At 34.9% G+C, this 27,577-nt stretch overlaps 1 protein-coding gene and 1 long non-coding RNA gene across 3 annotated transcripts in view; both read right to left on the reverse strand.

The window, feature by feature from the left end:
* Window positions 1–27,577, reverse strand: part of crim1 (cysteine rich transmembrane BMP regulator 1 (chordin-like)) — a 260,051-nt gene that overhangs the window by 72,736 nt on the left and 159,738 nt on the right.
* Window positions 2,000–6,458, reverse strand: LOC147833148 (uncharacterized). The gene is made up of 3 exons (XR_015513682.1): window positions 3,939–6,458; window positions 3,276–3,785; window positions 2,000–3,190 (listed from the first exon to the last, which is right to left on the reverse strand). It is a non-coding gene; the product is annotated as an uncharacterized LOC147833148 (long non-coding RNA).

Consider the following 27,577-nt stretch of genomic DNA (forward strand, 5'->3'; position numbering starts at 1 on the left):
CCAATGATCCGCAGTAGCAAGATCCAGGTTATGGTAAAGTCTAGATCAAATAGGCGGCCAGCCAGAAGTGCGATATGCACATCAATATAGCAGTATTTTTTATGACACTGTATAACAATATTTAATATTTTTACAGTACTGTGACGGTTGGCTTTAGGGTTGGGGTGGTTGTAGGCTTTAAAAAATAAAATTTATTGGGTAATTTAATAGATAGCATAAAAATAAAAAATAAAAACTCAGCACAACTACTGTTTTTACGTTACTGTGATGGTTGAGTTTAGGGTTGGGGTGGGGGTAGACATTTATAAAATACAATGAATAGGAAATTTAATAAATAGTATGAATAATTCTGGCCGCAACTGTATGCGATCTAGCAACAACCGCTTGTGACTGTAACAAACAAACTGTATCTGGTATATTATGAAGGATGTGTTTGTATGAAAATATGTATGTAATATGTAACTTTCCGAACTTGTAAAGTGCTTTAAAAGTGCTTAAATTTGACTTTAGAACCATAATGATGATAAAAATAATGATAATTCATATTTTTCCATGTGGATAAATTCATGTAAAACCCTTTTAGAGTAAAACTATCAAATAAAGTAGTTTAAATATCTATTTCCCTCCCACAGAGTTACAAAATGATTCCTAATAAATCATTATTACACCAAAGCATGTTTGATTTAGAAAACGCACACCCCTCCTCTTCCCTTCTCCTTACAGAATATTTAATACCACCAAACACGTCCTTGAAAACACCTCTGACCACAACAAATCTGACAGACACGAGTTGTGTGAATGAACCCTTGGCCTCTGACAAACAAGAGGCCTTGGAAGGTTCTATAAAAATCTCTTCAATTGAGAGACTGACAGAATATCAAAGCAATCCATTAAAAGAGGAATTATTAGAAACCTGGAGCCAGCACACAAAAAAGCACCCCGAGCCAAGCAAGAATTGATCTCCGCACGCTTAGCCGTTGAAAGATCAGCCAAATGAGATGCACAGGGTTTTTAATTCCACTGAATAATTTTGTCAATTAGTAGAGGCTCAATGAATTACCCAATAATCCGGTGTGGCAACTGTGAGGTTGTCACACTAGACAAGCTTCACAGAGGACTGTGCGAATTTGCTCAGTTTTCTAATCAAAGCTGCTTTTTTTTTGGTTCCATCAGCCTGAGTCCGTCGCTCTCCTCGGGGTGACTGCTACCACTGCTGAGAGCGGCGAATAATTGGAAGGAACTGCTTAAAAATCAATGCGCGAAAGGAGGAGGAAGAAAAAAAAACTTTTAAAAAGTAATAAAAGAAATAACCCCCTGCCATTAGACAGAACTAAAGGAATCGAATGCTAAAAGGAGCTGTAAAGGTTCAGTACAGATGTCTGTGAAAGGACGGCTCTCTGCTAGTGTATTATGTCAAGTGTCTTCTTGTGTTAACAGGTGTTGTATGATGTTAATGATACAGTATGCCAGAAGGATGAGCAGGAGGATTCAGAGCTGTTATTAATGAAATAGAGCAGATAACAGGTTTAAGTGTGCATCACACTTCTTTTTTTTCAGGAACAGGAGCTACTTGATTTTTGCTAGCTGTGCAATTAGTGCAGGGATAGCAGGTTATCAAGACGTCATTAGTTTTAGTTTGCAATATAAGTTCCTGAAGAGATTAAAACAAATTACTTGCTACAGTAAACACCATCATTAGTAAACATTATATAATAATATAATAATATAATTTATTTGAAAATATTCAAGCACACTTGCTGAAAAGTTAACAATGATTAATATGTTGTGAAAATGTTTCAGACATAAATGAATAAATCATTCATTCAAGCTATTCGATCACAAATGCTGATTCATCCAGTAGCAAAACACATCTGAGACACTTCTGACTTTATTGTTTCTTTAACCATTGTAAACATTAGCATGAACTTTCATTTTTTTATTTTATCATTTACCAACATTTGTATAGTTTATTTATTTATTTATTTATTTATTTTAACAAAAAAAAATGTATTGACATTTAAAAAATACAGCAAAAGTTTTATACAAACCTGTCATAGAATCCAGGCTTTCAGACATAAATAAATAAATCATTCATTCAGGTGTTTCGATTCCAAATGCTGATTCATCCAGTAGAAAAATACATCTCAGACACCCCTGACTTTATTATTTCTTTAACCATGTAGAACTTTATTTGAACTTTTATTCTTTTTTCATTATTCCATTTTATTATAACTTTATTTTTTATTTCAAATATTTCTTTTTACAACTGAATTCTTTTTATTATACAAACATTTTGTTATAACTTTCAGAAAAAAACAACAACTGGATTTTCTCAAAACTTACTTCAAGCTAAAGTTTTTTTTCTATCTGATTCCATCAAATTATGAAACATTTGAAGAATGTGAAAACTCAAAATGTTCATGAACCTAAAATTGTATTTGTGACTCGTTTTTGATAGCATAGGCCACATTTGGAGTGCATTTGAAAAGTTAAAAATATTAGTTTTAGCTGTTTTATTTTTTTAAGGCATTAAATCTTATCTGTGCAATTATCAGAGGAATATCAGGTTATCAAGAGGTCATTAGCTTTAGTTAATGTAGGTTCTTCAAAGATATTGCAACAAATTGCTACAGTAAACTGATTATAGCAGAAACACAAACACAGTTGAAACCAGAAGTTTACATATATTCTAAAAAAAGAAACCTAACCATTTAAAATTTAAAAATGTCTGAAGGTAAATCATTCTAAACGTTTAATATTTTAGGTCTGTTAGGATTACCTAAGTCATTTACATTTGCTAAATGGCAGAATAATGAGAATTTTTTGAGAATTTTTTTTTTTTTTAATTTCTAGACAGTCAAAAGTTTACATTAATTTCCTTGGTATTTTTTAGCTTTGCTTTTAAACGGTATAACTTTGGTCAAATGTTTTGTGTATCCATCCACAAGCTTCTCACAATAGTTTAAAGAAATTTTGGCCCATTCTTTCAGACAGAATTGGTGTAACTGAGTCAGATATGTAGGCTGTCTTGCTCGCACAAGCTTTTTCAACTCTGCCCACAAATTTTCTATAGGCTTGAGCTCCGGGCTTTGTGATGGCCACTCCAAAACTTCCACTCTGTTGTCCTTAAAGCACATTTGAAGTAATTTGGCAGTATGCTTAGGGTCATGTTTGGAAGACCCATTTGTGGCTAAGTTTTAATTTCCTGGCTGATGTCTTGAGGTGTTGCTTCAGTATTTCTACATAATGTTGTTTCTTCATGATGCCATCTATGCTTAAAAGTGGACCAGTCTCTCCTGCAACAAACAGCCCCCCAACATGATGCTGCCGCCCCCATACTTCACAATTGGGATGGTGTTCTTAGGCTTGTAAGCTTTTCCATTTGACCAATTTCCCTTTTTTCCCCTTTTGATCAGACTACAGGACATGTCTCCAAAAATTATTATTTTTCCCAGTGTAATTTAGCAAATTGATATCTGTCTTTTTTGTTGATTCTGTTGATTTTCCCATGTTGTCACAAAAGGAAGCAGTGTGTTTGAGGTTTTCCTTAAATACTATTCTACAGTTGTGCCTCCAATTAACACAAATGTTGTCAACTAGCCAATCCGAAACTTCTAAAACGGTGACACCATCATCTGAGCTTTTTTCAGAGGCATGATAATCTTATTGTAAGTAAATTTGACTTTCAAGAAAAGTTATAACAGTTTCTCAAAAAATATCTCTCTCATTATTCTGCTTTAAAGCATAACAGAAACATATTTGATAATCCTAACTTACCTAAGCGGCTTTTTGCACGAGAACAGAGCGGGTGCCTGAGACACGGAAAAGCGCACACAGCGGCCTCTCGCGGATTCGCAAAAACAAAAAAACGCTCGAATACGTACCTCCCGGGACGTATCTCGCGGTCCGCAGAAACGTCCGCGGGGCTATGTTTCCACAATGAGCCCGGGTTGCTTTAACATCTGACTTTTTTTAAAATGGTTATTTGCCTTTTTCATACAGTGAAAGTAAACTTCTGGTTTCAACTGTATATACAACTTAGTGAAAACACGTCCTTGACATTTACACCCATCCTCACATGTCCCCACCCCCTCTTCTCTTTCGTCAGCGACACCTCTCCCTCCTCTGTTAACATCTAGGATCCATTACCACAATCTTTAATGGGACCTCGCAATTTACAAATGAAGCACGATGCAAACATAACATACTCTAAATTATAAGCAACTTGCAAATCTGGAAGGGGCAGATTAAAGTTATCCCTTCCAACATTACTACCTTTACTAAACTATCCATATGTCCACTATATTTTTACTGCCTTAACCTATATCAATGTCATTATAACTGAATTACCCACCCTATTCTGCCCATTCTTAATCAGAGCCCTCTATCCTACATACATATTCTCTACACAATTAACTATTACCAATAGCATTAACACAGTCAAAATGCTGAAGTTCACAACACCGGCTCTAACACCGCAACAAACAGGATTACACTTGAGACTCAATTTAAATCCCCCTCTTGACCTCATTATGAAAATAAGGACATGGGGAGGTGGAAAATAAAAAAGCTGATCATATATACTTTAAATTGTAATTGTTGAGGTATACCTCTCCAACCCCTTATCTTTGTTTGAAACTGAACTAATGCCTGTACAGTCTACAATGAAACATCTAATGCTTTTCATTTTGAGCTGCGATAATCATTTATCTTAATGACTAATAACTGATTGCTTCTAATGTGCTTCGTCCCACAGCGTCCCCATAGTGTGCCCACAGCCAGGTGATGTTATGTCAGAGGTGAATAATTAGCGTGGATGTGAGTGATAGTTGAGTCGCTGTCTTGACCTTTCCAGATGTTCAGTTCAATGGCTTTACCCAATGGATCTAATTCTGTAAAAATCACACAAGTGGCCTCATCACAGTTTCTGCATCTGTTTCCATTGGTTGGTGCTTGGTCTTGCCAACTGAACACGCTGAATTGGTCTTTGTTGAGTCTTGTAATGTCTAAAAAATGATGTGTTGTAATCTGGCAACTGTCAGCATTGGCTGCGATCTGTTGGCATACTGTGCTACTAGCATAGTCAAAGAACAAACTGCTGGGATGCCATTTTGAAGTATATCAGCCCAAAAGTATGTTTATTTGTAACCTCTGCTGGGAAAATTAGTCACATGGACTGGTAACAAGCTACTGTACATTGTGATTAGCTGACTTTATTTTTTTAAGAGAGCAAGCCTATTGCTTCTAAAGTGATTAATTGACTATACCTTAACCCTTACAGTATGTACTGTTGGAGATGTTTTCAGACACTCTGGGGTGATTTTGTGTTTAATTTGACCATAGTTTTTTCTTTGTTTCAGCTATAGCAGAATGATTTTGGTGACAAATCTTGTTGAAACATATTTTGAGAAAATACTTTAAATTAGCGCAGCGCAATTTGGCCTAAAATCAAAATCTTGATTAATCGAACATTTTAACTCAATTACGATTAATGAACAATTATTATTATTTTTTTTAAACAAAAATATTTTTTGCCCTCATAGTTGACAAGTTTTGTACAGTAAACAAGTATTACAAGAAAGAGATTTCTGAATGAATGAAGATTACTCAAAATAATTGAAGGAAACACACACTGTCTACTATCTGTGATTATTTATTGAACATCAATTTTGAGCAACTGCAATTAAAGCACACATTGACTAAAACCAACAGTCACTTTTTTTTCTTATTAAATAAGTGAAAATAAATAACTTGCACTTTGTGATACAGAATAAATGATTTTCAGTGCGTTTCATAATAAAAGTAGAAAATAAGCAGTATCTATTCTACTAATCACTATTTCTATTCAATTTACTAATCGAGTGATCAGCGTGACCCACGGCGGTGCATTGATATACTTCATCATGCTGTTTGTTGCTCTGTAATAGCACTTCCGAGTTTCTTTACAGGGTTTTTTTTCTTAAGAAGGCTACCTTAATGTAACGTTAACGTAAGTGTAACGTTATGTAACGTTATGTAAGTTTTTTTTTTTTTTTTTGCATAAATCTGTTAATCAACCTCAGTCCTGATCAAAACTACTAAATCAAATTGACCCAAGTAATTGAGTTATTATTTTAACCCTATAAATGGGTTGTTTTTTCTATCCAGTAATTGGTTATTTTTACTTACTTAATAGGTTAATTTGATCCAAAAATGCCCGCGAAAGATGACCCAGCAATTTTGCTGTTGTGACTTGGTGTCACGGAAGTATGGTGGGGGATGTGCAGCTTTGATTACAGGTGTAGAAAAGGTGCTAGTAAGAAATTTTTTAAATCAAAAAGGTCTGACTAAGGGCTACTATGAGCATAAATCTCATTTTAATCATCTGAAAATGCAAGGAATCTGCGTTTATGTTACATGTATGTTACTATTTTCTTTGCATTTGAATAAATTAGTATATAATATGTGGTATTCCAGTTAGCCCCTGCTGTGAGTTAATTTGACTCAAAGAGCTGGATTGAAACTCCCAAGACTTTGAAAATAACACCCCAAAATTACCCAAATGCCTCAACCCAAGATTTGTGTAGAAAAAAATAACCCCATGTCTTTTAGAGTGTATGCACCATCAAATGTGGTTAGAATGGAAGTCAAACAGCCACCGAGAGTAAAAGTAGGAAGAGAAAAAAATGATAATCTAACAATGCATCTAAGCTAATCATTCACATGTCCAAGACTGCGATAAAAGGTTAAAAATGCAGTCCACAATTACTTTTTATATTGAAAATACATCATTTTGTGTGTTTCTTTCACCAAATCAGTGACATCATTTGTGAACTTGGCAATTAAAAAAATTAAAATCCTGTAATTTTTTAAAACATTTAGTTTTAAAATTTTTGTTTTGATCAGGACTGAGGTTGATTAACAGATTTATGCAAAAAAAATTGAAAAAATTGAAAAAAGAAATGTATCTGATGCATGTTTACAGCAGTGTAATTCAGTAGATGTTTTCATTCATAACATAACAAAAGGGTAGTGAATTTAAAATGCACAAGGGTTAAAAAAACTAATAGAAATGTCATCCTAAATGTAAGTGAATTAACTATGCGAACAAATATAAAAATTAAGTGAAGTAAATGTAACATTTCCAAGTTAAAACAGGTTTACTGAGTCAACTTGTTGCATTAAAGGCAACAGCTTTACTCGCTTCTTAAAGTGGATAGGAAAAACAAAAAAGAAATCTGTTCAGAAAACTGCTTTATTAAGCTCTTGCCCAAAGATCCCAATACTTTAAAAGTAATTTAACATCTAAATACTGCAAAATACTAAATAATATAAATATAATACTAAATATATATATATATATATATATATATATATATATATATATATATATATATATATATATATATAAATTCTGCATATATTGAAGACAGGAGAGGGCCTAAATAACTCCATGTGGCAATCCATACTTTATTTTTATTCCCCATCTAAATAAAACAAAATGGCACTTGCCAGACAGGCAATACTTACTGTAAATCATCTTAGTGCTTGTCTCCGAATGCCTGTATAATTCTGTAACCAATCTATGAGTATGCTGTTATCTATTGCACCGAATAAAGCACTAAGAACAGGTAAAACTAATAGTGAGATGCAGCTTTGGTCTAATGCAAACAGCAGGTCATTTGTAATTTTATCAAGTGCAGTTTCTGTACTGTGACGGGGCCTGAAAGCTGACAGTAATGTCATTAGCTTGCAAGAAGGAGCATAACTGAGGCACAACCTTTTATAAACAAATTTGCTTTTATTCAGCCACACAACTGAGTTAAAAAAACATTTTTTTGGTCATAAATCAGACATTCAAGTGATTCAATCACAAATGCTGATTCATCCACCTGAGACACTGACTACGGCATTTTAATTTGTAACATATAGTTACTGTTTTTTATATGTATCCAATATATTTGGAGACATCTGAGAAGTTTCTTGCATCTGAAGGTCCTTGTCAAAGCTTTCAAGAAACTGTTCCACAGCAATTATATAACCAGTAGCTGTGGCTCATGGCTAATTATAAATTCTACTGACATACTGTTAAGCAGCTTGCTTTAAAGCAGGGGTCTCTAAACTTACTCCCTCTAGTATGCAACGTGACTTGACGTCCCCTTCTTAAGTTTGCAATCGTCTAATACCCCCCCCCCCCCGGCTCTACAGTTTGTGATCACCTCCTCGACCTGCCATTTTTTTTTTTTTAAGCACATGTCCCTTTAAAAGTCTCTGTACAGTACTGTTACAACAGCCCTCATATTGTTTGTCAGTCACTGAAATGGCACCCCACCAGTTTGAGTTTGAGGCCCCTGCTTTAAAGCAATCTATGGTGTAAAATGCTAAAAATATGTGATATTACAGTAATTTATTGCAGCGTTTAGTTGAAATGCTGGTGCACAAATCCATACAGCTATGCGCAGATGCTTTCTTAACAGCTGTTTTCTCAATGCTGTCATTTTTGTTTTTTATAATTTATTTGTTGCTAAGAAAAAAATACATGCATCACATTTTAAGATATTCATTCATTCATTTTGCTTTAGCTTAGTCCCTTTTTTTATCAGAGGTCACCACAGCAGAATGAACTGCCAACTATGCACACAACCCAGTACTGGAAAACACCCATGCACTGTCGCATTCACATACAATATGGCCTATTTTGTTTACCCAATTCACCAATACTACATGTCTTTGGACTGTGGGGGAAACCGGAGCACTCAGAGAAAACCCACACCAACATGGGGAGAACATGAAAACTCCACAGACATGCCAACTGTCCCAGCTGGGACTCGAATCTGCGACCTTCTTGCTGTGAGGTGACAGTGCTAACCACTAAGCCAATGTGCCACCCCCAATTTTAAGATATCACATAAACTAAATGTCATTTCCAGTAAAAAAGATGGCATGGAGATGTTTGCTAACTATGAATCCCTGCAAAATCGTTTTAAATTGTTCACCTCAAAACAATACACACACCCACACACACAAAAAAGTGAGCACATTAAGAGGTGCAGCTGACATGGCAAGGGCAATGTACATCTCATTTGTTTGTTTTTCCTCACTGAATGTCACTGTTTATGTAAAACCCCAGCTGAATCTCATAAGTCTTCAAGATAAAGCTTGACCCAAGCGGTCTGGATGCAATGACAGATTTGTGTTTAGAGCAGATAGCGTGTTTGCCCCAACTTGTTTTGTTATGACCTCACCTAAGAAAAAAAAAAACTGTGATAAAGGTAAAACTGGTGAAATCCATTTCTGAAGGGCAAGCCGTATAAATGTTAGTGTGTAAACAGCTGGTTGAGGCTCATGGAGAGCTGGTGTCTGCTCTACAGCTTATCCCTCTCTCACCACACCAGGACAAGCCGCTTGTTGAACAAATATGCAAAGTTTGTCAGGCTTGAGCTGGTGGCTCCATTTATCAACCCACTGGCTGCCCTGATTTGGGACTTTACCCATCACAAAGGATTATACAACTGCAGCAAATTCCTTCATAGTTTTATGGAAAAGTCTTTGACTTGGACTTATTCCGGAATCCTCTGGCATTAGGGATTGGGCATCGTGTAGGGAGAACAAACTTGAATGAATTCTCTTTAATATTTGGAATTTTCCTCCCCGAGCTGTAATCCTCTAACGCCGCGCTGTGAGTGAAGAAAACGCTGATGCAAAATCTGGGTAAACTTTCTCAAAGAACTTTGAAGATGGTCTGGGCTGTTCTAGCCGACAATTTCCATGTATATCCTTCACTCTTCGATCCTGACAGATCTAAAGGATCCTCTTAGCCAAAGAAATAACCACCAAAAAAGTGAGTTTAGAACCAGATGGAGACTGTAATATCTGTGACGGTTGCTGTCAAGTTATTATCGACACCTTCAGAAGCCAGATATGAATGATACTGAGCACAACAGCAGTAATGTGTTCAGACCCAGTGTTGGAAATGACTACCCGCTGAGTCAGAAACAAGAAGTCCAAAACAGCTCTCGCAAATTTTCTCACTGAATGCAATGGATTATTTATCAATCTATCTGTCAGTCTGTTCGTCTGTCTATCAAATTTTCTATAAATACTCTTTAAAACCAGTCTTCAGTGTTACATAATCCTTCAAAAGTCATAGTAATAAAATGATTTTCCAATATTTTTATGATCAGTTAAGGGTGATCAAACATTAATAATGGTTCTTATTATTATTAACGATAACCTTTTGTTCGGTTTTTGTAGAAAAATACAAAACTTTATTTGAAATAAAAACATTTTGTAAAATTATAAATGTCTTTACTATGACTTTATATATATATATATATATATATATATATATATATATATATATATATATATATATATATATATATATATATATATATATGAACACACACACACATGTACTCATCGGCCAGTTTATTAGGTACACCTTACTAGTACCAGGTTGGACCCCTAAAATAAATATTACTCAGAAATTTTTGTCTATTTTGACATTATATCATCACACAGTTGCTGCAGATTTGACGGCTGCACATCCATGATGTGCATTTTCCATTCTACAACATCCCAAAGGTGTTCTAGTGGATTAAGTTCTGGTGACTGTGGAGGCCATTTGAGTACAGTGAACTCATTGTCATGTTCAAGAAACCAGTCTGAGTTTGAGTCTCAGACCAAGCAACGGTTTTCCAATGTTCTATTGTCTAATTTTGGTGAGCCTGTGTGAATTGTAGCCTAGTTTCCTGTTCGTAGCTGACAGGAGTGGCACCCGGTGTGGTCTTCTGCAACTGTGGCCCATCCGCCTCAAGGTTCAACATGTTGTGCATTCAGAGATGCTCTTTTGCATACCTCGGTTGTAACGAGTGGTTATTTGTGTTACTGTGCCTTTCTAGCTTAAACCAGTCTGGTCATTCTCCTCTGACCTCTGGCATCAACAAGACATTTGCAAACACAAAACTGCAGCTTACTGGATATTTTCTCTTTTTTGGACCATTCTCTGTAAACCCTAGAGATGGTTGTGCGTGAAAATCCCAGCAGGTCAGCAGTTTCTGAAATACTCAGATCAGCCCCTTTTGCACCAACAACCATGCCACATATAAAATCACTTAAATCACCTTTCTTCCCTATTCTGATGCTCTCTTTGAACTGCAGAAGATCATCTTGACCAGTAGCTGGCATGTGATTGGCTGATTAAAATTTTGCATAAACAAGCAGTTGGACAGGTGTACCTAATAAGTGGCTGGTGAGTGTGTATATATCATATATTTCAATAGTAATATATCACATTTTCACAAAAAAAAACAAAACAAAAAAAAAAAAAACAATGAGTTGATAATTAGTATGTTGAACATCATAACATAACAGAATTATTTCTGAAACATTGTGATACATCGTGATACACTGAGGAGTAAAGAGGCTGAAAATTTAGGTTTGAATCAAAGGAATACATAACATTTGAAGAAATGTAAAAAGCATTTCATTCTTTTACAGATTTTATTGTATTTAAAAAAAACATATTTAATAAATATAGTCCTAGAGAGCATAAGAAACTTCTTCTATAACATAAAATAATATATTATATATTACATTTTGATATAATATGAGTTACAAGCGGTGACGCGGTGGTGCAGTAGGTAGTGCTGTCGCAAGAAGGCCGCTGGTTCGAGCCTTGGCTGGGTTAGCTGGTGTTTCTGTGTGGAGTTTGCATGTTCTCCCCGAGTTCATGTGGGTTTCCTCCGGGTGCTCCGGTTACCCCCACAGTCCAAAGACATGCGGTACAGGTGAATTGGATAGGCTAAATTGTCCGTAGTCTATGAGTGTGAATGAGTGTGTGTGGATGTTTTCCAGAGATGAGTTGAAGCTAGAAGAGCATATGCTGTGTAAAACATGTGCTGGATAAGTTAGCGGTTCATTCCACTGTAACGACCCCTGATTAATAAAGGAACTCAGCCGAAAAGAAAATGAATGAATGAATGAATGAATGAATGAATGAATGAATGAGTTTCAAGCGTACATCACTTCAGTGGCATTTTTACAAACTAGATTTTAAAAAGCTTTTTCTTTTACAGTACACGCCTAATCGTTTAGATCATGCAGATTTTACGCTGTTGAAATCCACATATTCAATATTTGAAATTTCCAAAAAATTACAGGTATGTAAAGGCAAAATAAAGTCTGTGGATTCTAGGTCTAATATTTCCTATTTACTTATTTTATTCCATCATTTTAAAGATTATTTAATGTCCTGCAAATAGCACTGTGCACAAGCTTCATACAAAATCTTCAGGAGAAGCGACAGCTCTCTCATCTCAAACTCCTCACCTCAGTGTAAATTAATGGAAGATATCGGTTACCATGGAAACAATACCCCAAGACGCCAAAGCCTAGTTTTTCTCTGCCTCGAGACTGATCCAACAGGTCCCTTTCCCTCCAAGGCTTTGAGGCCAACAGCTGTTAACTGGACCCTCCTGAATTATTAGAGAGCATGACGGCACCGGCAGGGTCTGAATGAAATGAGGTAAGTGACAGAAGTCAACTATGTAATCTATATGACTGCCCACCCCTTCACACATCTGAACAGACAAAAATTAAGAATGACTACAACCTGTGTTTTCATTTAGCTTACTGAAAACAGAGATACACAGTCTTCCTATATTACACAAAGCAAGTGCTAAAAGAGCCCGTTTATATTTAACTCTAAGACCTTGACAGGATTGTGAAAAGGCAGTAATGAAATTCTCCATCGGAACATTAAAACACCTCCACATCTCAATCTCACAGTTACCGAACAGAGCATCGAAGTGCAACTTAAAATAACAACATCTATTACCGTTTAAAAGCTTGCTAACCTTAACGTGGAGGATTTACATAATCTTCCACCTCCAGTTGCAAACTTGGTGCAGATGCCCTGCCCACACGAGCTCACGGTTTAACACAGTCCTGTGTGCACTAAATGTAGTACTACAGTCACAGGGGGTCTCTCAACCTGGAAGCCAGGCGCCACACACTGAGTCTAGTCAGGTCTTTAAAGAAGCCCTATAGTATACTTTAGCAGCATTTTATATCTCCCCCTAAAGTCCACTTATATTGTTAGTTAAGGTTGCATGCACCAAAAACAGTCATCATTTACTTTTATTTGGCCATTTCCTTATCCTTTCTGACCCATTAAAAACTGCTGTGTTTTGGAACTCTGCACATAAATTGTTCCTATTACCTGGTAGATATCATCAAAATGGGATTTTTGAGCAATAACGTATGCCTCTGTGACTCAAAATGGCAAAACAAGAGACAAGGGGCTGGGCAAACTCTTTTTTTTTTTTTTTTGCCAGAAAAATAGTCAATCAAAAATACCTTGTTTTTTCTGTGATGAGATGGTTGATGTGGATATCTGTGAATGCGAATATGTGACCTTAGACCACATATCCATTAATGCCATTTTTTATATTGAGAATTATACACCAGCTAAAAAACAATACATACAATTTCCATTGATGTATGGCTTATTAGGATAGGAAATAATTTACCAACTATATAAATATTTAAATGTAGATGCAGTGGCACAGTAGGTAGTGCTGTCGCCTCACAGCAAAAAGGTCGCTGGTTCGAGCCTCGGCTCAGTTGGCGTTTCTGTGTGGAGTTTGCATGTTCTCCCTGCGTTCCCATGGGTTTCCTCCGGGTGCTCCGGTTTCCCCCACAGTCCAAAGATATGGGCTACAGGTGAATTGGGTAGGCTAAATTGTTCATAGTGTATGAGTGTGTGTGTGAATGTGAGTGTGGATGTTTCCCAGAGATGGGTTGTGGCTGGAAGGGCATCCCCTGTGTAAAAACGTGCTAGATAAGTTGGTGGTTCATTCCACTGTGGCGACTCCGGATTAATAAAGGGACTAAGTCTAAAAGAAAATAAATAAATAAATGATATATGGGAGTCTGGCAATTAATGACTCCAATATGTAAACAGTGCTTTATTTCTGTGAGTACTAATTTAGTTTTCAAGAAAAAATTTTTTAGCATTCTGTCAATATTTGTAATGCGGTGATATAAATCAGTTGAGGTAGAAAATGTATTCATATCATATAATTTCATCTCTTTGCCATGTAATTATAATTAAAGTTGAAGGTATTTTAATGAAATTCTGAAAGAATTAATTTTGCTTGGATTTATATATATATATATATATATATATATATATATATATATATATATATATATATATATATATATATATATATATATATATATTTTTTTTTTTTTTTTTTTTTTTTATTTATTTATTTTTTTTATACATCCTCCTTACACATACATGCAAAGTAGGTAATTTTGCATTCTAAGAAAAAGATCTATACCCAGGTAGCAAAGAATTCTGGCAGAGATTTGGCATAAATCTGGCACAGCAGGCATTCAACTGGCACTAGCATACAGCATGCGGGCCAAACATGGCCCTGGTTTGACAGAGGTGGCACCGTCTTTAAGGTGGCACACATTACTTGGGCCAGATGTAAATTGTAGTATTTGGCCCATATTGTAATAACTGATATGTGGACCATGTAAGTTTGGTCTTTCTTGTCCCACATTTAAAATACATTTCATTATTTTTAAGTAAAAAAAACTATTTTACCAATCAGGTGGCTCTAAGAAAAAGTGCAATGTTTCATTGGCTTATCAATTTCATTGCATTCATAACACACCAACATATCTGGCCCAGTTCTGGCTTAGTTGGGTTATTAACTTGGCTGAGACTTGGCCCAGATGTGGTCCATGTTTGGCCCTTGTCTGGAAGCCAAACTTGGTCCAGTCATGTACTGTAATTGACTGCAGCATCTGGGCCAAGCAAAAGCTGATTGTGTGGGCCAAAGCTGGGCCAGAAATATTTTGCTACTGTATGTGTGTAGTATATAGTATATGAAGTTTGCGTAGCAAAATGCTGAAAGATAGAAAAACTGCCACACCTTTAAAAAAGTTGCTATTGCTGGTGTTTAATTGTGTGTAGGCAAACTAGCATATTAGTTAATATGCATATGTTTTATGATTGAGTCACTTCTGTTCATGTAAAATAAGATCTAATATAGTTCAGAGTACACAGACTCTGCACATTATGAGAGTTTGGTGGCCCTAGTCAGAAACTGAGCTCCGGCTGGACCTCTGACCTCTCAAATATGAATAATGAACATACACTCTGCAGGGGAATTTTTATTTTTCCACTAATAAATCTATGACCGATTTCCCACAGTCTGTTTATTGTTTTGATGGTTATATATTAGCCACCAGTTAGCCAGAATGTAAGTTACAAACTGTCTAATACAAATGTTTGAACTAAATGTTCTTTTTAGTATATCTGCAAGGCCTGACCCAGATAGCATACGAATGTGGGCCACTTTAGGCAGTTATGCAGCACTGGAGGTATTCCTTCAGTCCAGACAAAATGAATGTAAGCCTGAAGTGGCCCACCTGTACAATGGCAAAGTGGGGCTAAAGATTCGTATTCGTATTTAAGGCAAAGATTTGGCACTTAGGGCAAAATGTAATATGAATGTGAGCCGAATGTGGCCCATGTGGAAAATGATCAACTTGGCCCAAATGATGGAGGACAAATGTGGGCCACAGTTGGCAAAATAGTGGCATAGTCATTTAAGAGTAATCTGGGTCTAAACCTAAAGTGGCTTACACGTGTAGGTGCAAATGTGGCCCAGTTATCTTAGGACATATGTGGGCCACTTCTGGCAAATAAAATTTCTTTTGGGCTGCTGTAACTTTTAAGAACTTTGCTTGAAAAGTTTGCTCATTACAGCAAACAAAATGAAGTGAGGCACAACCTGTGATGAAATAATATAATTCACTGATGTTTACAGAGTAATAGGCCAAGTAATAGGCCAGTTTTGGGCCAGAATAAAAGCAAACTGTGGCCAAGAACAGGGTCTGTCCTGGTTCATTTGGTTGAATTCTGGCTAATATGTGGTATTGCTTTGGCTAATTTGTGGTTCAGATCTGACAAACAGGAGCAGACTGCCCTAGAGCAATCATTCAATTCAGTATGTGGTCCAGATGAAAGTGTGTGGTGTTGGCCGGATCTGGGCCAGAATAAAACAATCTGTGGCCTAGAATAGGGTCAGTTCAGGTTCATTTGGTTGAATTCTGGCTGATATGTGATATTGCTATGGCTTAATTGTGGCCCAGATCTGGCAAACAGGAGCAGACCGCCCAAGTGCCATCATTCCATTCAGTATGTGGTCCAGATGTAAGTGTCTGGTGTGGGCCGGATCTGGGCCAGAGTAAAACAAACTGGCCTAGAATATTGTCAGTTCAGGTTCATTTGGTTGCATTCTGGCTGATATGTGATATTGCTATGACTCAATTGTGGCCCAGATCTGGCAAACAGGAGCGGACCGCCCAAGTGCCATCATTCCATGTGGTATGTGGGCTGGATGTACTGTGTCTGGTGTGGGCCGGATTTGAGCCACATGAATCTCGCTAACTGGGGATTCACTTTAGTGATTTGGTTTGGATTGAAAATCTTGAAATCCATGGAGAAGCCTCATGTCATCCGGATGCTTTTTGCTACCGTTTCCTGAACACTATGAATTCAGCCGTGCTACTCATTTCATGTACAGTTTGTCCCCTAGTAGTGAAGCAGGTATATTTGGATTCAAGGCTAGTCTCAAACTAAGGAAAAGGGAAGAAAACAATCTGAACCATGAAGAAGAAATAGAATTTGAAGGCTGAGGAGATTGCGGTTATCATCCTCTCAGATGCTTGAAATGTTTTTTGTTTTTTTTCTCAGTTAGGGAGGAGAATGCCTCTCTAGAAGGACTCGGCCCAGCATTTCTTTTTCTCCTCCTGTCCTCCAGCCCAACAGGAGCTGCCTCCCAGTGTTTTCAGCCCTCCCTCATGCTGCAGGCTAGCTTGTTTTGGCTACAGCTGCTGAAAGGCAGACTAAATAATGTGATAACGTGTCGCTCCGCAGTTGCGCCTCGCGCTGCCAAGACTGCTCTGGACATGCAAATCACTACAACTGCACAACACCTGCAAATCAAGGCTAAGTTGTCAAGAAACAAAACAAAAGCAAAAAAGACGGCGCCTTTGTGTGCATGTTTTCCCATTTTTTATCAGTAAAAGATAGCGGCCGCTGCGTTGGAGCAGACATAAATAAGAGGCGAGTATAAAAGGGAGAGCACAGTGCCTACGGGGCCCGTCAATCATAGCAGGCTTCATAGCACACACGTTATGTGAATGGCCCCTCGGTGGCTCCTATTCAACCCCTACCTTAAAAACACTTTCCTCACCTGACGTTTCTCTCCCTGAAAAGAGAAAAAGAGACAGAATTTGATGTTTACGCTAGCTGTTAAACTTGTGAAACGTTATGTCACTTGCTAGCTGAGCCTGGCAAAAATGTGGTTTCAAGGCTTATAATCTCTCGAAACAATGAACAGCTGTTTAAGCATTTTACTTCAGAGTGACATGAGTCCTAATCCATGCTTGTCCCCTGAAAGAGTGTGCATTGTTCCTCCGTACGTCATTTGAGGCAGAACAACACGCTACTGTGTACAGAGCTAATCCTAATGCTAACCGCTTAAGCATCAACAGCACAATCGAGCTTCGCCAGAACACTTTCTTTTCGACTGGAAGAGGGGCAAAATCAGCACTCATAACCTCTATTACAACGCCCTCCAATTCCTAGGTTGAACACCTCGCACCAAACCGCCAATCATGCCCTTCTCCATGACAACCGCTCTCTGGGTAAACATTAGTGTAATAAAGGGACTAGTAGCGGTGGGGGTGTGGTGAATGGGGACTGACAGGTGTGCCAGTTCATGTGTGAAGATGCACAAAGCTAATTATGGGACTAAAAATATACCTAATGACAACGCCAAATCTACCATGCGCAAACAAGACAAGTGGCTCCTGCTTTGCTATGGTCAAACAGCATGTTTTGGTCCATCCATTGATGCTTTAATCATTGCTACAAGTGAAATAAGTTGTGAATGTAAGCAAACTTAAAGGAACACACTTTTTTTTGGGAAATAGGCTCATTTAGTAAAATGCCCTTTAGTAAAATAGTTGAGTTTTACCATTTTTTAATCCATTTAGCCGATCTTCGGTCACTATTACCTTAGCTTAGCATGAATTATTGAATAAGATTAGACCATTAGCATCCCTCTCAAACATTTCAAAAAGAGTTGTTGATAATTTTCCAATTTAAAGCATGACTCTAGACTCTTATTTTCTAGAAATGTTTGATTGTTTCATTTTGTTGACATTTTTGAACGCGATGCTAATGGTCTAATCTAGTTCAATGATTTATGCTAAGCTAAGATGGTAAAAGTCAACTGTTTAACTACAAAAAAAATAATATTAATAATAAAATAAAAAGTTAAAAAGTAAATAAAATAAAATATATAATAAAAATAAATAAATAAAATAAACAAATAATTAAATATTATAAAATAAAATAAAAAACTAAATAATAAAAAATAAAATAAATAAATAAATAATAAAATAAAAAATTATAAAAAATAAAATAAAATAAACGAAAAATAAACACAAAAATTAATAAAATTTATAATAATAAAAATAAAATAAATAAATAATAAAAAATAATTAATAAATAATAAAAAAGTTATGAAATAAAAAATACTAAATAAATAAATACATATAAAAATAATAAAATAAATAAATAAATAAAACAAATAAATAATAAAATAAATAATAAGATAAAACAAATAAATAAGTAGATATAAAATAAAATAAAATAAAATAAAATAAAATAAAAATTCTACCTTGATTTAAATACCCAAATAACAGAAAAACTGAAATTCCTTGGTGTGGTCAAAGTTAGTTCGCTTTATTTAAACTTTCGGGAAAGGAGTTGCGATTAGCTCAGGGTGGGAATGTTCTAGATTAGATTCACACATACACTGGCTAATCAGACCTTCTTCTTATCTACTCCCCAAAAGGGTGACATCACTGTCTGAGAGAGAAATGTGGTGCACAAACACTGTCTGAGAATGCTCACTCCCTTGGAAGTTCACTTGTTTTTGGAAGGGTGTGCGGGTGTTTTGGAGAGCGAGCGAGTGAGCAAGAGGTTGGCAGAGAGAAATGGCATTTTGTCTGTGTGACATCTGCTGTTGCTAGATTCGTCAAGCCGTGAATTTGTTCAGAAATGGCACGGATGATTTACTCGAATAATCTTCGGAATCTTCAAAACTCTGCTTCTTTATGTAGACAGTGATTTCTGTATTTACATGATCTCGCTGGAAATAAATAGATTAAGGCGGCCAGGCTGTTTTTAGAAATAATAATAAACTAAAAACCTTTCTCTTATACTGCTTTTATGTATGTTGCCTTTGAGATTCTCAATTTTTTGGGAAATTTGAATGAGTTAGTGACACTGAAATGATGCAGTATTGTAGAAATTACATATATAACGTGTTTCTAAAAAAAAAAAGATTGATTTTATTCTGGACACATGTTGGAGAGTTTAGTCATGTTTTACATTTAGACATACAAACAAAATTATTTATTATACTATTTCCCCCCCCAAAAAAACTCCCTAGTGATGTTTAACAGAGCAAAAACATCTTTTAAAGCATTTCCTATACACTTATTTAATGCGGCTGTCAATTTTAAAAAAATGAAAGCGAGGTTAAAGTAAACATCAGTAAAGTGCAGTGATTTCTGTTGAGCATGTGAACACAAATGCAATTAGTGGTGTTTAAGACCATGCACAACAGCCCTTAAATGTTAGCAAGAAGTTTTTTTATTTTTTTATTCCAGTACCAAAATTCAGTATCGTAACAAGTCTAATACAGGAAAAGAATCACTTCATTAACTTGAGTTTGATAGATAGTATTTAAAACAAGTTTGGGAAAATAACGTTAGCTAACCAGTGGCATTTTTTATTACTTAGCTAAAAATGAGGTCTGATAGCACTTTTTTTTTTATTTTTACTATCCATTCAGAACAGATCTTCAGGTCATTTGGAAAGCAGTGAAATGATTCATTTGTGTCACTTCATTTTCGATCATAAAATATAAAGCCAGGTACACAACAATACGCCATCAAGAATGCAGTCCAGGTGATACTTCCTAGTTTTTTCCCACTGTGGCCTTACTTTCGCTTTTAAAATAGCGGCCATGTGAAATCAGTCTATTATATAAATATATATATATATATATATATATATATATATATATATATATATATATATATATATATATATATACACACACATATATATATATATATATATATATATATATATATATATATATATATATATATATATATATATATATATATATATATATATATATATATATTATAAGCAGTTTTTAATAATAAAAAATAAATAAAAATTGCACCAATATTGGGTATATATTCAGCTGAAGTCAGAATTATTAGCCCCCCTTTTCTGAATAAAAAAAATCAGAAATACTGTGAAAATTTCCCTGCTCTGTTAAACATCAATTGGGAAATATTTAATACAGAAAAAAAAATCAAAGGGGGCTAATAATTCTGACTTAAACTGATTATTATATAATATTATATATATAATATGTAAAAACTATATATATATATCTGTTGTCGGGTGATAATAAAAGGATAAAAGTTTTGCCTTCAGCTGTTTATTCTCATTAATATGCCTAACAAATATATTATCATTATATAAATCAATATTATCAATTGTACAATGTCTATTTTATATCATATGTATTTAATTGCTTATGTATTTATTGCATGTCAGGAGATGAGCCCCTGGTATATTGATCATTTTAATCTAGATTAATTAAGATTCAATTCTGGCTTCAAGTTTAGGAACTTAGTAAACAGATGCAATTAAATACATATGTTTTAAAAATACACACAGTTCATATGGCCAAATTTCTGTTTTGTTAATTAATTTTGCTAACAATAAACTAACTATAAGAATAACTTTACAATAACTTTATAGTCAGTAAAAAATAGTTGACACGTTGAGAGGATCATCAAATTAAAGTGCAGTCCTTTTTTATATCTGGACAGTGAAAAAGTACTGCAAACTTTCTTTTTAAAAGGATGGATCCTGAATAAGCAGCATTATGAACCAGATTCTATACTGACAGCAAAATGTCTGGCTAATTTAGATCAACTTAGACCAGCTTGAAACAGCCAGTTTTTTCAGCTGAGAATAATCCATGAGGTGCCACTTTGACCGTACCATAGGGAATAGAAAAATATTCTAAATAAACAGCATAAACTGAATTTAATAAAGCTCAACTCCTCATTAAGGAATGCCGCATTGAATAAATGTTATCACACATTACAGAGAACAGCAGTGAAAGACGCCGGTTCCTTCTGCCAATTAAAGATTCAAAGAGACAGTTTCCAGCACCCCAGAATTATGGAAATCAAATTAAAGGGATAGTCCCCCCCCCAAAAAAAAATTATATTCTGCCATTATCTATTCATTCTCATGTTTTTCAGTGAGAGAAAGTTTACGAAACACTCATTATGAAGCGTTGATAATGATCAGTAAATTATTTAATGTAATCTAAATTACATAGTCATTAGATTATGTTTTAAACTGATCATATTAAAGTTTAGTTTTATAAATCAGATTATTAAAAGATGATTATTTAGCTTTAATATTGACCATATAGTATGGCCAGGTATCATGTAAATTAATTTGTGGTCTTTGCTACTGAATTTGGGAACAAATAAGAAAATAAAACAAATAAAAAAAGAAAAAATAATGTAAAAGTTACCCAAAAATACACCATATTTTGTTTTTGTATTTTGAAATTCACAAGTGTTCTCTGTTTAATTAACAGTTGTGAATTGTGAATTACATTCGTTGATCTCTGCACGGTACGCTTTTATGGTCATTTCCACTGTCAAAAGGTACCTAAAAGCGAACCCTAACATACCACTTTTTGGGTACCCTTTGCAAAGGGTACCTAGCACAACAAAAGGGGTACCAAAAGGCAGAGCTAGATGCACAATAAAAAGCAATTGGTTTAAAGAGATACGTCACTCAACGAAAGTAGCACCGTTTTTAAATACACAGCCAAGACATTACATCGTAGTAAAATATACATATAATAACGAGCTATGGTCAACTCGAAAAGAGTAATTAGTTATAGTTACTAGTTACTTCTCATAAATAGTAACTGAGTTACATAATTATAAAAGTAACTTACCGAGGAAAGTAACTATTGCATTATTTAAAAAACTATTTTTGTCAAAGAATGAAATATATCATGAAATACACAAAGAATCATTTACGTTTATAAATATTATCTTGGATGTAACAACAATATATTTAAAATTTAATTACAATGTAATGATACAGTAATTGCACACACGTACAAACATGTATATAAATCAAGATTAATGTTTGTAATTACATATTACTTCCATGTTTTAATGTCAAAAAATATCTAATAATAATAATAATAATAATAATAATAATAATCATCATCATTATCATCATCATCATCTTCATCATCAATATTATCATTATAGTAGGATTTTTTTCATTTCCTAATGAATAATAAAAATTAAATTTCCTTTCTTAATAAATAGGCTTTTCATTTATTTATTTATTTATATGGTTTATATAAGATATTAGAATACGTGTTAGCTTTTGTAAGTGATTTTATGGTTTAGACGAGAATATGTAATATTCTCAACAATATTTTTAAAGGAAACACAGGTTCTATATGTGACATTTCTATATATTTCAATTAATATAGAAAACTAGTGCTTGTTTTTTTATCATAAGTAATATTGTATTTTATTTTAAATGCATGTGCGTGTAAAACAATAAATTATGGGGTTCTTCTCTAAAGGAGTAGTTACTCCATGAGCATCATTACGGGCTATTTACGTTATAACTAAACGTGGTGTAAATGATGAATCTGTGATAGAGAAACTACCAGTTTTGGGAAAGACTCGTCACTGCATAGTTTTTTTCCAAACCGATGCATCGTGCTAAGATAGTTCAGCTGCAAGTTACGTCATTGTTTGGGAGATGCACCCCTGGCCATTTATTACAAGGTTTTTGCACTGCAATATACAACACCATCACAGACAATATAACACTTTATACTATTAAAAACAATATTAAAAGTCATTTTTTCAAACTTTCCAAAGTTAAAAGTTGTTAAAAGAAAGATCAAGGTCCCATAATGCAATTCAGATTGCATAAATAAACAGGGGAAAATAAAAATATTCATTCATTCTTCCGGGGTCGCCACAGCGGAATGAACCGCCAACTTATCCAGCAAGTTTTTACGCTGCGGATGCCCTTCCAGCCGCAACCCATCTCTGGGAAACATCCACACACAGATTCACACACACACTCATACACTACGGACAATTTGGCCAACCCAATTCACCTGTACCCATGGGCTTAAATCCGCCAAAAAAATTAATTATTAAAAATAAAAACTCTCAATTGTGAAAAATATATGTATATATACCTAAAATAATTGTCTAAGTAGAAAGAAAACCGCTTTTATCATTTAAAATGCATTTAAAAACAGTTGAGTTAATGTTGATTTTAAGTAAGTAAGGAGGGGGTTTTTAACCCACCTTAAAGTGACTCTCCTCTTTGTAGTGACACTTTCATAAATTAGTTGCGGCAAAAAATGCTAATTAAGGATGTAATTGTCCATGAATCTGCTGTATTAGCGATTAAAATTACTTATCTAGTTAGCGTTAGCTTGTTGCTAACGCTAAAGCCGTTTCCCATGCATTGTTTCATTTGTGACGACTTAGCATAATGTTAACTTAACATTAACAACCACAATTTGCATATTATTAGTTGTGTATTTGCCAAATAATCACTGCTACACTGTGCACACTAACCCTACTGTATTTTTTGTATAATCCGTTTCTATTCTGTTCTACTCCATTAATTTGAACTTAAAATGTCGACCTTTTTTAATTCTTTGTTTTTATTGTTGTCATTATTTTTATGATAGTTTTGCATTCTTTATGTAAAGCACTTTGAATTGCCATTGTGTATAAAATGTGCTACAGCATAAATAAACTTGCCTGGCAGTGTCATGTATTGGATAAAATGACAGAGAAAATGGACATAATAATTTTTCAGTGCAGCTAAACGCCAAGTACAAAAACTTCACATATTAAGCAATTTGGCTTTCAGAATGAGTCCTTATAAAAATACTAATGTCACATTATCAATCACAGGCAGAGGAGAAAGAAATGATTGAGGAACAATCAGGGCAGGCTCAGTCAGATGTACAGTGTCAGGTAAGGGTGTTGTGCTTTATTGAAGGGATAATGACAATTCTTTTGGGGGGTGAACAATTTTTTTTTTAATGTTTTCTGAGTTGTGGCTGTTTAGCAGATTTCACAGGCTCACTGATTTACAATATGATTGGTTATTTTAATGTTTTAAAGTTAGTTATTATGAGTATGGAAAATGTCTTTTCCTGCATTTATTCTACTTCAGGAGTCAGTTTGTTGATTGTAAACAACACAACAAACAATGCAACAAATAGTTTTGAAGAAAAATCAACTATGTCATTGAACCTGAGAAAAACTTTGAGAATAATCATAATGATGAAGTCTCCATGCTATACTAATAATCATAATGAAACAATTTTTAACTGCGGGGACATATCTTTATTAGTAAAATTCGGCTGTATTATTTGTGTCCCCTTCAAAAAAATGCTCGAAAGAAATTTTATATTTATTGTCCCCCACTACTGTTAAATCAGATTTACGCCCATGCCTGTACTGCATGTCTTTGCACTGTGGGGGAAACCGGAGCACCCGGAGGAAACCCACGCAAAGGCAGGGAGAACATGCAAACTCCACACAGAAACGCCAACTGAGCCGAGGTTCGAACAGGCGACCTTCTTGCTGTGAGGTGACAGGACTACCTACTGCGCCACTGCCTGTTATAAAATAAAAATATGAATAAAAAAATATGACAAACTGCTAATTTACGAATATTTTTTACAGTGTAGTAGGAAAACATACAATTTTATTACTGACCACAATTTGTAATCAGTAAATGTCTGTAAATAAATAATATAATGTATACCCTGAACTGTTTTGTGGGAAGAAACACTAGAAATATAACTGTCTTTGACAGCAGCGTCTGATTTGTGATCGTTCTTCTCAGTTGTATCTTTTCAGCATTTGTTTAATCGATGTACAGCTACACATAAATAATTTATCAGTCATTCATAATTGAGTGATATACTATCTGATTTATTTCACCAACTCAACGATCAGTTATTTTAAAGGCCCTTAACGGAAGATTTTCAAAGAATTATGACGGAAATGTAATTCCGTTTGTCACAAAGACTTCAGAAGACTTGCGTGCCTTGTGGGATATTTGTTTGGGATATTTAATAGTGTTTTTGCATCCTTTTTTTAAAGCTTCAAAGCATCAATCTCCTTTTTCTGCCGCCTAAAACAGCGACTGATATACTATTCAAAAAGTCTCCTTTTACCTTCTACGAAAAGAAATTTCCCCATCGTCTGACGTTCGCTCATCTGTTTGCAGTGAATTCATCTGTCGTGTCAATTTGTTCATCTCGAGAAGGTCACCCATCTAATGACGTCGGTGTGACATCTTCTGAATATTAACCGGCGTCGTCCATCCAAAGCGATGAGTTCATTTTCTCCTTCTCCTCCACCCCTTCAGCTGTGGAATATGAGATCAGCCTCTGCACTGTACACAGCCACCGGTGGCCAGATGTTCAATTAGCCTGTATTTCTGTTCCGAGCTTTGATGCTCCCCGCGCTGCACTCCGGCCTCGGCGCTTTGTTCTCAAATCAGCCTAAGGCTCATTTCAGCACCCGCTGTGAAGACGACGCACAACCTGGCACCTCACACTGCACCGCTATTTGCGTTCGCTTGTTTGTAATACACAAACGTGCTTGCAGGGAAGGTGACTCGCCAAATGACAAATGGGCTGTTGACGTGAAGTCGCACATGACAGAAATGAATATAATTAGTGCTGTCATCATTTAAAATGCTGTAAATGGTTAGACGTTTCATTGTCTTTCATTAAGCTCTTGTTATATAAAAATTGCTGTTATTACCTTTTTAAGTCAAAGGTCCAAAATTTGTCCAATGGTTTGTCGGTCTTAAGCATAGTTCAATAAATTACTCTTATCTCCCAGCAGGCACAGGATGTCAACATGACGTAAAGTTGACTTTGACCCCAACGTCGAGGGAGGTTGCAGTTTTTTTGGAAATGAAAATCGGGTTGACGTCAGAACGTCAGGCCGAGGTCCTCAATGTCTAACATTGAACAGACGCTGCATTTTGTTTACTTTCCGACGCAACCTAAAAACAACAAAATATCAATATCTAATGATGTTATAGTGATGTGTGGACGTTACTACTATGATTTCTATGTTGCACTGAAGCTACAGTAAGTAGGGCTGTGCCCTGTCAGTACCTGGATGGGAGACCACATGGGAAAGCTATGTGTGGGTCCTAATGCCCCAGTATATTGATGGGGACTCTATACTGCTCAGAGAGCACCATCTTTCAAATAATACGTTAAACTGACTCTCTGCAGTTGATAAAAATCCCAGGATGTCCTTCGAAAAAAAGAGTAGGGGTCCAAATTATTATTATTATTATTATTATTATTATTATTATTACTATTAGATGTTGGGTTTTGGTTGCCATACCTGATGAATATATGTCAATATTGGATGTCAATATGATGTTGATTTATGATTTTGGCTCAACTTTGGATTTCAGTCACTTTCTAAGACAACCTAAAATCAACCAAATATCAACGTCATTTCATGTCATTATTGGGTGTGAAAATAACATTGTTCTTAGAAGCCGGCAACCTAAATTTATCCTAATATTAAGGTCTTATGATGTTGTGTGCCTGACTTCTCCCATTAGCCTTATTAAATAAATAACTCTTATAAATTAATAAAGTAATAATAAAATAAAAATATAGTTAGAGGCCTAAATTTACAAGTGACTATTTTCTTAAAAGGCCATCTTTTATATCCATATTTCTAAAATAACATCTGACATCTGTCACTGAAACTGATGAATAGTTCATTTGCATGGAAACTTAAGTTAGTTGAAAGACCCCATTTGAAATCGTGTGACTAAAGCCCCCTGCAAGGTTTCTGTTTACACATAGACCATCGGTCAAAAGTTTGGGGTCAGTTTTATTTTTCATGTTTTTTTTTTTCTGTTTGTTTTTTTTAAGAAAATTATTCTTTTCATCGAAAATTGTTAAATTGCTAAAAATTTGTTATCATTTTAAATAATTGCTTTCTTATTGTATGTAGTTTCAAATGAAATTATCACTCCAGTCATTATTGCTTTTGTTACTATTAACATTAATAATAATAATAATAATAATAATAATAATAATAATAATAATACTAATAATAACAATAATAATAATAAATAATAATAATAAGAAGAAGTTTTAATGTTACAGTGACTTTTTGAAGGATCACGTGACTGAAGATGAAAATTGATTTTTAAATCAATGGAATATGAATGAAATAATAAACTACTTTTGAACTATATATCAAAGTGTCACTATTATATCATAGTGTAATAACATTTCACAAGTCAACA

Source organism: Danio rerio, chromosome 17 (assembly GCF_052040795.2).
Source record: "Danio rerio strain M-AB ecotype USA chromosome 17, GRCz13ab, whole genome shotgun sequence".
Lineage (NCBI taxonomy): Eukaryota > Metazoa > Chordata > Actinopteri > Cypriniformes > Danionidae > Danio > Danio rerio.